Source organism: Haliotis rubra, unplaced genomic scaffold (genome assembly GCF_003918875.1).
Source record: "Haliotis rubra isolate DU_JTF1 unplaced genomic scaffold, ASM391887v1 Scf551, whole genome shotgun sequence".
Classification (NCBI taxonomy): domain Eukaryota; kingdom Metazoa; phylum Mollusca; class Gastropoda; order Lepetellida; family Haliotidae; genus Haliotis; species Haliotis rubra.
The window spans coordinates 145672-157061 of record NW_025767248.1 but is presented as its reverse complement, the minus strand read 5'-3'; positions in this window follow the sequence as shown (position 1 = coordinate 157061).

Here is an 11390-nt window from a genome sequence, read left to right as displayed (position 1 = left end):
GCCTACGTCGATTTAGGTTGAATTTACAGATATGACTGAACGCATAAATAACATCCGCATCTGCTCTACAGATATGATTCTTCACACGACCTATGACATATCATAGCTCAGGATGCCCTGTAATGTTATTGAGATATGTGCATAACATGGGTAGCATAAGCTGAGTAATGAATTGGGTTTCCACACGCCATTCTGGATCTGTTTCCAATCCAGAATGGCCATGAGTTGTTGACCTTGTTGTGTAACACAATATGCACCAAATCCTTAACAAGGAGAGATTAAAGCGTTGACAGTCGTCTCTTGTGCTTTGACATACCACAAATAGATGATTTTGTAATTACCCGCTTTATGCATGTGAGTCAAATTGGGCAAACTTTAGATAACTGCATATATATCTCTACAAGATACCATGCATCCATCCAGTCAGGCACATGATGTAAAGATACCCCTATACTGCAGGTGCTGAATCTCTGCAAACACACACAATGATTTTGACTGAACAAACAATTCCCCAATCCCCCCCCTACTATGGCTTTGCATTGCAAAAACAAAGCCACTTGCAAAAGCTGAACACGATCCGAAAAACATAGAACTATCGGATCGGATCTGCGGGCAGGCCCGTTATGCATAACCAATTCAATTCCCGAGGAGAACTAAGCTGGACATCCCTGTGAGTCATCAGTGTATGTGAACTGGACGTGTTGCATGATCGCATGACCAGGAACCTGGAACCTACTGCATACACTGTTGTATCAATACACTGCCGTATCAAAACACTGCTGTATACATACACTGCCGTATCCATACACTGTTGTATCCAAACACTGTTGTATCTATACACAACGAGGAGAGTTCTATGGATATACAACTTTAATATAATATGAGCAACGTTTCGGTGTAGGATCTGGTTTGATTTATTATTTCAAGTGATCTCATTTGGGCGCAGAGCATTTAAAACTAAAGGGCAGATAATTACAGGTGATTAAAGGGCAGATAATTACAGGTGCTTTGTCACATGTTTCGAAGGTCTCGTGGCGACATGCATGGTCGTCAGGCAAGTTAGTATGTTCGTCTTCATGAGAGCGCATATAAAACGGCAAGAAAACATCATGAATTGATATGTTTGCAATGATTTGGTAACCATATAAGTTATTGTAAGTGAATAAATGAAAACTATGCAGTCCGTAATACGTTATGACTAAGTTATGTACTGTTGTAAACATTTGACATTACTGCTGTATGTGAATCTAAGTTAGTTTTGTTTATTGTTACAGTCAATCTCATCTCAAGTCAACTCAATACAACCAATCTTCTACTGATTAAAGATATGACTTCGCTCTCTCATAATCATCGTTCGTTAGTTATTCTGGCACACTTAATGAGGTTGATGTACAAGGTTGGACTGACTGAGTTTTAGTTTTACGCCGCTTTTAGCAATATTCCAGCAATATCACGGCGTGGGACACCAGAAATAGGCTTAACAAATTGTGCCCATGTGGGGAATCGAACCCGGGCCTTCGGCGTGACGAGCCAACGCTTTAACCACTAGGCTACCCCCACCGCCCCTACAAGGTTGGAGGATGTTTACACAAGAAGTCAATTGTTACACAATCAGTGTAAGCTATGGGGGGATTATTGGGAGGAAGCCAGTGATATGAAAGACAGGAGAATAATGGGATTAAGATTGCTTGGTGATAAGTTGGTTGTAGGCAGCTGTTGTGTTTATGTGTTGTGTTTATCGATACCCCGTAATTAAACAAGGATACCTAACTCAGATACTGTATACCGTTATTCTGCTTGGAACTACGGTTCTGTTGTTTACACATTTATGTACATTAATACCGTATACCATAATACCATAATACATACATACCTAAATTGTGAGACTCTGTCTGTGTTGTTACGTAACCAATCTGCCCACAACTAGGCTTGTTGACTGCTTCGTGTATCCGCCTGCGCAGTCACCAGCCACTAATCACCGCTATGTGGGTCAACCAATGGAAACACGGGATATTGTATGCGGGTTAATTCTTATCAAGCAACAGTGGGACGTACTACTGGTGTCGATACTCGCAGCCTGATGTTGATGCTAGCCCTACACCTGGTATTCCGACAGTATCACAAACCAATACTTCATATGGTAATAACCACCTCACATGGAAGCGGAAGTATCAGTAGATGTTACGCCTACGTCGATTTAGGTTGAATTTACAGATATGACTGAACGCATAAATAACATCCGCATCTGCTCTACAGATATGATTCTTCACACGACCTATGACATATCATAGCTCAGGATGCCCTGTAATGTTATTGAGATATGTGCATAACATGGGTAGCATAAGCTGAGTAATGAATTGGGTTTCCACACGCCATTCTGGATCTGTTTCCAATCCAGAATGGCCATGAGTTGTTGACCTTGTTGTGTAACACAATATGCACCAAATCCTTAACAAGGAGAGATTAAAGCGTTGACAGTCGTCTCTTGTGCTTTGACATACCACAAATAGATGATTTTGTAATTACCCGCTTTATGCATGTGAGTCAAATTGGGCAAACTTTAGATAACTACATATATATCTCTACAAGATACCATGCATCCATCCAGTCAGGCACATGATGTAAAGATACCCCTATACTGCAGGTGCTGAATCTCTGCAAACACACACAATGATTTTGACTGAACAAACAATTCCCCAATCCCCCCTACTAAAACAAATCCACTTGCAAAAGCTGAACACGATCCGAAAAACATAGAACTATCGGATCGGATCTACGGGCAGGCCCGCTATGCATAACCAATTCAATTCCCGAGGAAAACTAAGCTGGACTTCCCTGTGAGTCATCAGTGTATGTATGTGAACTGGGCGTGTTGCATGATCGCATGACCAGGAACCTGGATCCTACTGTATCCAAACACTGTTGTATCAGTACACTGCCGTATCAAAACACTGCTGTATACATACACTGCCGTATCCATACACTGTTGTATCCAAACACTGTTGTATCTATACACAACGAGGAGAGTTCTATGGATATACAACTTTAATATAATATGAGCAACGTTTCGGTGTAGGATCTGGTTTGATTTATTATTTCAAGTGATCTCATTTGGGCGCAGAGCATTTAAAACTAAAGGGCAGATAATTACAGGTGATTAAAGGGCAGATAATTACAGGTGCTTTGTCACATGTTTCGAAGGTCTCGTGGCGACATGCATGGTCGTCAGGCAAGTTAGTATGTTCGTCTTCATGAGAGCGCATATAAAACGGCAAGAAAACATCATGAATTGATATGTTTGCAATGATATGGTAACCATATAAGTTATTGTAAGTAAATAAATGAAAACTATGCAGTCCGTAATACGTTATAACTAAGTTATGTACTGTTGTAAACAATTGACATTACTGCTGTATGTGAATCTAAGTTAGTTTTGTTTATTGTTACAGTCAATCACATCTCAAGCCAACTCAATACAACCAATCTTCTACCAAATAAAGATATGACTTCGCTCTCTCATAATCATCGTTCGTTCGTTCGTTAGCTATAATAGCACAATTAATGAGGTGGATGTACAAGGTTGGAGGATGTTTACACAAGAAGACAATTGTTACACAAACAGAGTATGTCACCTGTATAGAAACGTGTTGTGTTTATGATCAGGTACATGTATCTCACTTGTATATGTGTTGTGTTTATGATCAGGTACATGTATGTCACCTGTATAGAAACGTGTAGTGTTTATGATCAGGTACATGTATATCACCTGCATAGAAACGTGTTGTGTTTATGATCAGGTACATGTATGTCACCTGTATAGAAACGTGTTGTGTTTATGATCAGGTACATGTATATCACCTGTATAGAAACGTGTAGTGTTTATGATCAGGTACATGTATCTCACTTGTATAGAAACGTGTTGTGTTTATGATCAGGTACATGTATGTCACCTGTATAGAAACGTGTAGTGTTTATGATCAGGTACATGTATCTCACTTGTATAGAAACGTGTAGTGTTTATGATCAGGTACATGTATCTCACTTGTATAGAAACGTGTTGTGTTTATGATCAGATACATGTATCTCACTTGTATAGAAACGTGTAGTGTTTATGATCAGATACATGTATCTCACTTGTATATGTGTTGTGTTTATGATCAGCTACATGTATCTCACCTGTATAGAAACGTGTTGTGTTTATGATCAGCTACATGTATATCACTTGTATAGAAACGTGTTGTGTTGATGATCAGGTACATGTATGTCACCTGTATAGAAACGTGTTGTGTTTATGATCAGGTACATGTATCTCACTTGTATATGTGTTGTGTTTATGATCAGGTACATGTATGTCACCTGTATAGAAACGTGTAGTGTTTTTGATCAGGTACATGTATCTCACTTGTATAGAAACGTGTTGTGTTTATGATCAGGTACATGTATCTCACTTGTATATGTGTTGTGTTTATGATCAGGTACATGTATGTCACCTGTATAGAAATGTGTTGTTTTTATGATCAGGTACATGTATCTCACTTGTATAGAAACGTGTTGTGTTTATGATCAGGTACATGCATCAACCTTGTATATGTGTTGTGTTTATGATCAGGTACATGTATGTCACCTGTATAGAAACGTGTAGTGTTTATGATCAGGTACATGTATCTCACTTGTATAGAAACGTGTTGTGTTTATGATCAGGTACATGTATCTCACTTGTATATGTGTTGTGTTTATGATCAGGTACATGTATGTCACCTGTATAGAAATGTGTTGTGTTTATGATCAGGTACATGTATCTCACCTGTATAGAAACGTGTTGTGTTTATGATCAGCTACATGTATATCACTTGTATAGAAACATGTTGTGTTGATGATCAGGTACATGTATATCACCTGTATAGAAACGTGTTGTGTTTATGATCAGGTACATGTATCTCACTTGTATAGAAACGTGTTGTGTTTATGATCAGCTACATGTATCTCACTTGTTTAGAAAGGTGTTGTGTTTATGATCAGGTACATGTATCTCACTTGTATATGTGTTGTGTTTATGATCAGGTACATGTATGTCACTTGTATAGAAACGTGTTGTGTTTATGATCAGCTACATGTATCTCACTTGTATAGAAACGTGTTGTGTTGATGATCAGATACATGTATCTCACTTGTATAGAAAGGTGTTGTGTTTATGATCAGGTACATGTATCTCACTTGTATATGTGTTGTGTTTATGATCAGGTACATGTATGTCACCTGTATAGAAATGTGTTGTGTTTATGATCAGGTACATGTATCTCACTTGTATATGTGTTGTGTTTATGATCAGGTACATGTATGTCACCTGTATAGAAACGTGTAGTGTTTATGATCAGGTACATGTATCTAACTTGTATAGAAACGTGTTGTGTTTATGATCAGGTACATGTATCTCACTTGTATATGTGTTGTGTTTATGATCAGGTACATGTATGTCACCTGTATAGAAATGTGTTGTGTTTATGATCAGCTACATGTATATCACCTGTATAGAAACGTGTAGTGTTTATGATCAGCTACATGTATCTCACTTGTATATGTGTTGTGTTTATGAACAGCTACTTGTATATCACCTGTATAGAAACGTGTAGTGTTTATGATCAGATACATGTATCTCACTTGTATATGTGTTGTGTTTATGATCAGGTACATGTATGTCACCTGTATAGAAATGTGTTGTGTTTATGATCAGGTACATGTATCTCACTTGTATATGTGTTGTGTTTATGATCAGGTACATGTATGTCACTTGTATAGAAACGTGTTTTGTTTATGTTCAGCTACATGTATCTCACTTGTATAGAAACGTGTTGTGTTGATGATCAGGTACATGTATGTCACCTGTATAGAAACGTGCAGTGTTTATGATCAGGTACATGTATCTCACTTGTATAGAAATGTGTTGTGTTTATGATCAGGTACATGTATCTCACTTGTATATGTGTTGTGTTTATGATCAGGTACATGTATGTCACCTGTATAGAAACGTGTTGTGTTTATGATCAGGTACATGTATCTCACTTGTATAGAAACGTGTTGTGTTTATGATCAGGTACATGTATCTCACTTGTATATGTGTTGTGTTTATGATCAGGTACATGTATGTCACCTGTATAGAAATGTGTTGTGTTTATGATCAGCTACATGTATGTCACCTGTATAGAAACGTGTTGTGTTTATGATCAGCTACATGTATGTCACCTGTATAGAAACGTGTTGTGTTTATGATCAGGTACATGTATCTCACTTGTATATGTGTTGTGTTTATGATCAGGTACATGTATGTCACCTGTATAGAAACGTGTAGTGTTTATGATCAGGTACATGTATGTCACCTGTATAGAAACGTGTTGTGTTGATGATCAGGTACATGTATGTCACCTGCATAGAAACGTGTTGTGTTTATGATCAGGTACATGTATCTCACTTGTATAGAAATGTGTTGTGTTTATGATCAGCTACATGTATATCACCTGTATAGAAACGTGTTGTGTTTATGATCAGCTACATGTATCTCACTTGTATATGTGTTGTGTTTATGATCAGGTACATGTATGTCACCTGTATAGAAACGTGTTGTGTTTATGATCAGGTACATGTATCTCACTTGTATAGAAACGTGTTGTGTTGATGATCAGGTACATGTATGTCACCTGTATAGAAATGTGTTGTGTTTATGATCAGCTACATGTATATCACCTGTATAGAAACGTGTTGTGTTTATGATCAGGTACATGTATCTCACTTGTATATGTGTTGTGTTTATGATCAGGTACATGTATCTCACCTGTATAGAAACGTGTAGTGTTTATGATCAGGTACATGTATCTCACTTGTATATGTGTTGTGTTTATGATCAGGTACATGTATGTCACCTGTATAGAAACGTGTTGTGTTTATGATCAGGTACATGTATATCACCTGTATAGAAACGTGTTGTGTTTATGATCAGGTACATGTATCTCACTTGTATAGAAATGTGTTGTGTTTATGATCAGGTACATGTATGTCACCTGTATAGAAACGTGTAGTGTTTATGATCAGCTACATGTATCTCACTTGTATAGAAATGTGTTGTGTTTATGATCAGGTACATGTATCTCACTTGTATAGAAACGTGTAGTGTTTATGATCAGCTACATGTATCTCACTTGTATAGAAATGTGTTGTGTTTATGATCAGGTACATGTATCTCACTTGTATAGAAACGTGTAGTGTTTATGATCAGGCACATGTATGTCACCTGTATAGAAACGTGTTGTGTTTATGATCAGGTACTTGTATATCACCTGTATAGAAACGTGTTGTGTTTATGATCAGCTACATGTATCTCACTTGTATAGAAATGTGTTGTGTTTCTGATCAGGTACATGTATCTCACTTGTATATGTGTTGTGTTTATGATCAGCTACATGTACATCACCTGTATAGAAATGTGTTGTGTTTATGATCAGGTACATGTATCTCACTTGTATATGTGTTGTGTTTATGATCAGGTACATGTATGTCACCTGTATAGAAACGTGTAGTGTTTATGATCAGCTACATGTATCTCACTTGTATAGAAACGTGTTGTGTTTATGATCAGGTACATGTATCTCACTTATATATGTGTTGTGTTTATGATCAGGTACATGTATCTCACTTGTATAGAAATGTGTTGTGTTTATGATCAGGTACATGTATCTCACCTGTATAGAAACGTGTTGTGTTTATGATCAGCTACATGTATATCACCTGTATAGAAACGTGTAGTGTTTATGATCAGCTACATGTATCTCAATTTGTATATGTGTTGTGTTTATGATCAGCTACTTGTGTATCACCTGTACAGAAACGTGTAGTGTTTATGATCAGATACATGTATCTCACTTGTATATGTGTTGTGTTTATGATCAGGTACATGTATGTCACCTGTATAGAAACGTGTAGTGTTTATGATCAGGTACATGTATGTCACCTGTATAGAAACGTGTTGTGTTTATGATCAGCTACATGTATATCACCTGTATAGAAACGTGTTGTGTTTATGATCAGGTACATGTATGTCACCTGTATAGAAACGTGTAGTGTTTATGATCAGCTACATGTATCTCACTTGTATAGAAATGTGTTGTGTTTATGATCAGGTACATGTATCTCACTTGTATAGAAACGTGTAGTGTTTATGATCAGCTACATGTATCTCACTTGTATAGAAATGTGTTGTGTTTATGATCAGGTACATGTATCTCACTTGTATAGAAACGTGTAGTGTTTATGATCAGATACATGTATCTCACTTGTATATGTGTTGTGTTTATGATCAGGTACATGTATGTCACCTGTATAGAAACGTGTAGTGTTTATGATCAGGTACATGTATATCACCTGTATAGAAACGTGTTGTGTTTATGATCAGCTACATGTATCTCACTTGTATAGAAATGTGTTGTGTTTATGATTAGGTACATGTATGTCACCTGTATAGAAACGTGTAGTGTTTATGATCAGCTACATGTATCTCACTTGTATATGTTTTGTGTTTATGATCAGCTACTTGTATATCACCTGTATAGAAACGTGTAGTGTTTATGATCAGATACATGTATCTCACTTGTATATGTGTTGTGTTTATGATCAGGTACATGTATGTCACCTGTATAGAAACGTGTAGTGTTTATGATCAGGTACATGTATGTCACCTGTATAGAAACGTGTTGTGTTTATGATCAGGTACATGTATATCACCTGTATAGAAACGTGTAGTGTTTATGATCAGGTACATGTATCTCACTTGTATATGTGTTGTGTTTATGATCAGCTACTTGTGTATCACCTGTATAGAAACGTGTAGTGTTTATGATCAGCTACATGTATCTCACTTGTATATGTGTTGTGTTTATGATCAGGTACATGTATGTCACCTGTATAGAAACGTGTTGTGTTTATGATCAGCTACATGTATCTCACTTGTATATGTGTTGTGTTTATGATCAGGTACATGTATGTCACCTGTATAGAAACGTGTTGTGTTTATGATCAGGTACATGTATCTCACTTGTATAGAAACGTGTTGTGTTGATGATCAGGTACATGTATGTCACCTGTATAGAAATGTGTTGTGTTTATGATCAGCTACATGTATATCACCTGTATAGAAACGTGTTGTGTTTATGATCAGGTACATGTATCTCACTTGTATATGTGTTGTGTTTATGATCAGGTACATGTATCTCACCTGTATAGAAACGTGTAGTGTTTATGATCAGGTACATGTATCTCACTTGTATATGTGTTGTGTTTATGATCAGGTACATGTATGTCACCTGTATAGAAACGTGTAGTGTTTATGATCAGGTACATGTATATCACCTGTATAGAAACGTGTTGTGTTTATGATCAGGTACATGTATCTCACTTGTATAGAAATGTGTTGTGTTTATGATCAGGTACATGTATGTCACCTGTATAGAAACGTGTAGTGTTTATGATCAGCTACATGTATCTCACTTGTATAGAAATGTGTTGTGTTTATGATCAGGTACATGTATCTCACTTGTATAGAAACGTGTAGTGTTTATGATCAGCTACATGTATCTCACTTGTATAGAAATGTGTTGTGTTTATGATCAGGTACATGTATCTCACTTGTATAGAAACGTGTAGTGTTTATGATCAGGCACATGTATGTCACCTGTATAGAAACGTGTTGTGTTTATGATCAGCTACTTGTATATCACCTGTATAGAAACGTGTTGTGTTTATGATCAGCTACATGTATCTCACTTGTATAGAAATGTGTTGTGTTTCTGATCAGGTACATGTATCTCACTTGTATATGTGTTGTGTTTATGATCAGCTACATGTACATCACCTGTATAGAAATGTGTTGTGTTTATGATCAGGTACATGTATCTCACTTGTATATGTGTTGTGTTTATGATCAGGTACATGTATGTCACCTGTATAGAAACGTGTAGTGTTTATGATCAGCTACATGTATCTCACTTGTATAGAAACGTGTTGTGTTTATGATCAGGTACATGTATCTCACTTATATATGTGTTGTGTTTATGATCAGGTACATGTATCTCACCTGTATAGAAATGTGTTGTGTTTATGATCAGGTACATGTATCTCACCTGTATAGAAACGTGTTGTGTTTATGATCAGCTACATGTATATCACCTGTATAGAAACGTGTAGTGTTTATGATCAGCTACATGTATCTCACTTGTATATGTGTTGTGTTTATGATCAGCTACTTGTGTATCACCTGTACAGAAACGTGTAGTGTTTAAGATCAGATACATGTATCTCACTTGTATATGTGTTGTGTTTATGATCAGGTACATGTATGTCACCTGTATAGAAACGTGTAGTGTTTATGATCAGGTACATGTATGTCACCTGTATAGAAACGTGTTGTGTTTATGATCAGCTACATGTATATCACCTGTATAGAAACGTGTTGTGTTTATGATCAGGTACATGTATGTCACCTGTATAGAAACGTGTAGTGTTTATGATCAGCTACATGTATCTCACTTGTATAGAAATGTGTTGTGTTTATGATCAGGTACATGTATCTCACTTGTATATAGAAACGTGTAGTGTTTATGATCAGCTACATGTATCTCACTTGTATAGAAATGTGTTGTGTTTATGATCAGCTACATGTATCTCACTTGTATAGAAACGTGTAGTGTTTATGATCAGATACATGTATCTCACTTGTATATGTGTTGTGTTTATGATCAGGTACATGTATGTCACCTGTATAGAAACGTGTAGTGTTTATGATCAGGTACATGTATATCACCTGTATAGAAACGTGTTGTGTTTATGATCAGGTACATGTATCTCACTTGTATAGAAATGTGTTGTGTTTATGATTAGGTACATGTATGTCACCTGTATAGAAACGTTTAGTGTTTATGATCAGCTACATGTATCTCACTTGTATATGTTTTGCGTTTATGATCAGCTACTTGTATATCACCTGTATAGAAACGTGTAGTGTTTATGATCAGATACATGTATCTCACTTGTATATGTGTTGTGTTTATGATCAGGTACATGTATGTCACCTGTATAGAAACGTGTAGTGTTTATGATCAGGTACATGTATGTCACCTGTATAGAAACGTGTTGTGTTTATGATCAGGTACATGTATATCACCTGTATAGAAACGTGTAGTGTTTATGATCAGGTACATGTATCTCACTTGTATATGTGTTGTGTTTATGATCAGCTACTTGTGTATCACCTGTATAGAAACGTGTAGTGTTTATGATCAGATACATGTATCTCACTTGTATATGTGTTGTGTTTATGATCAGGTACATGTATGTCACCTGTATAGAAA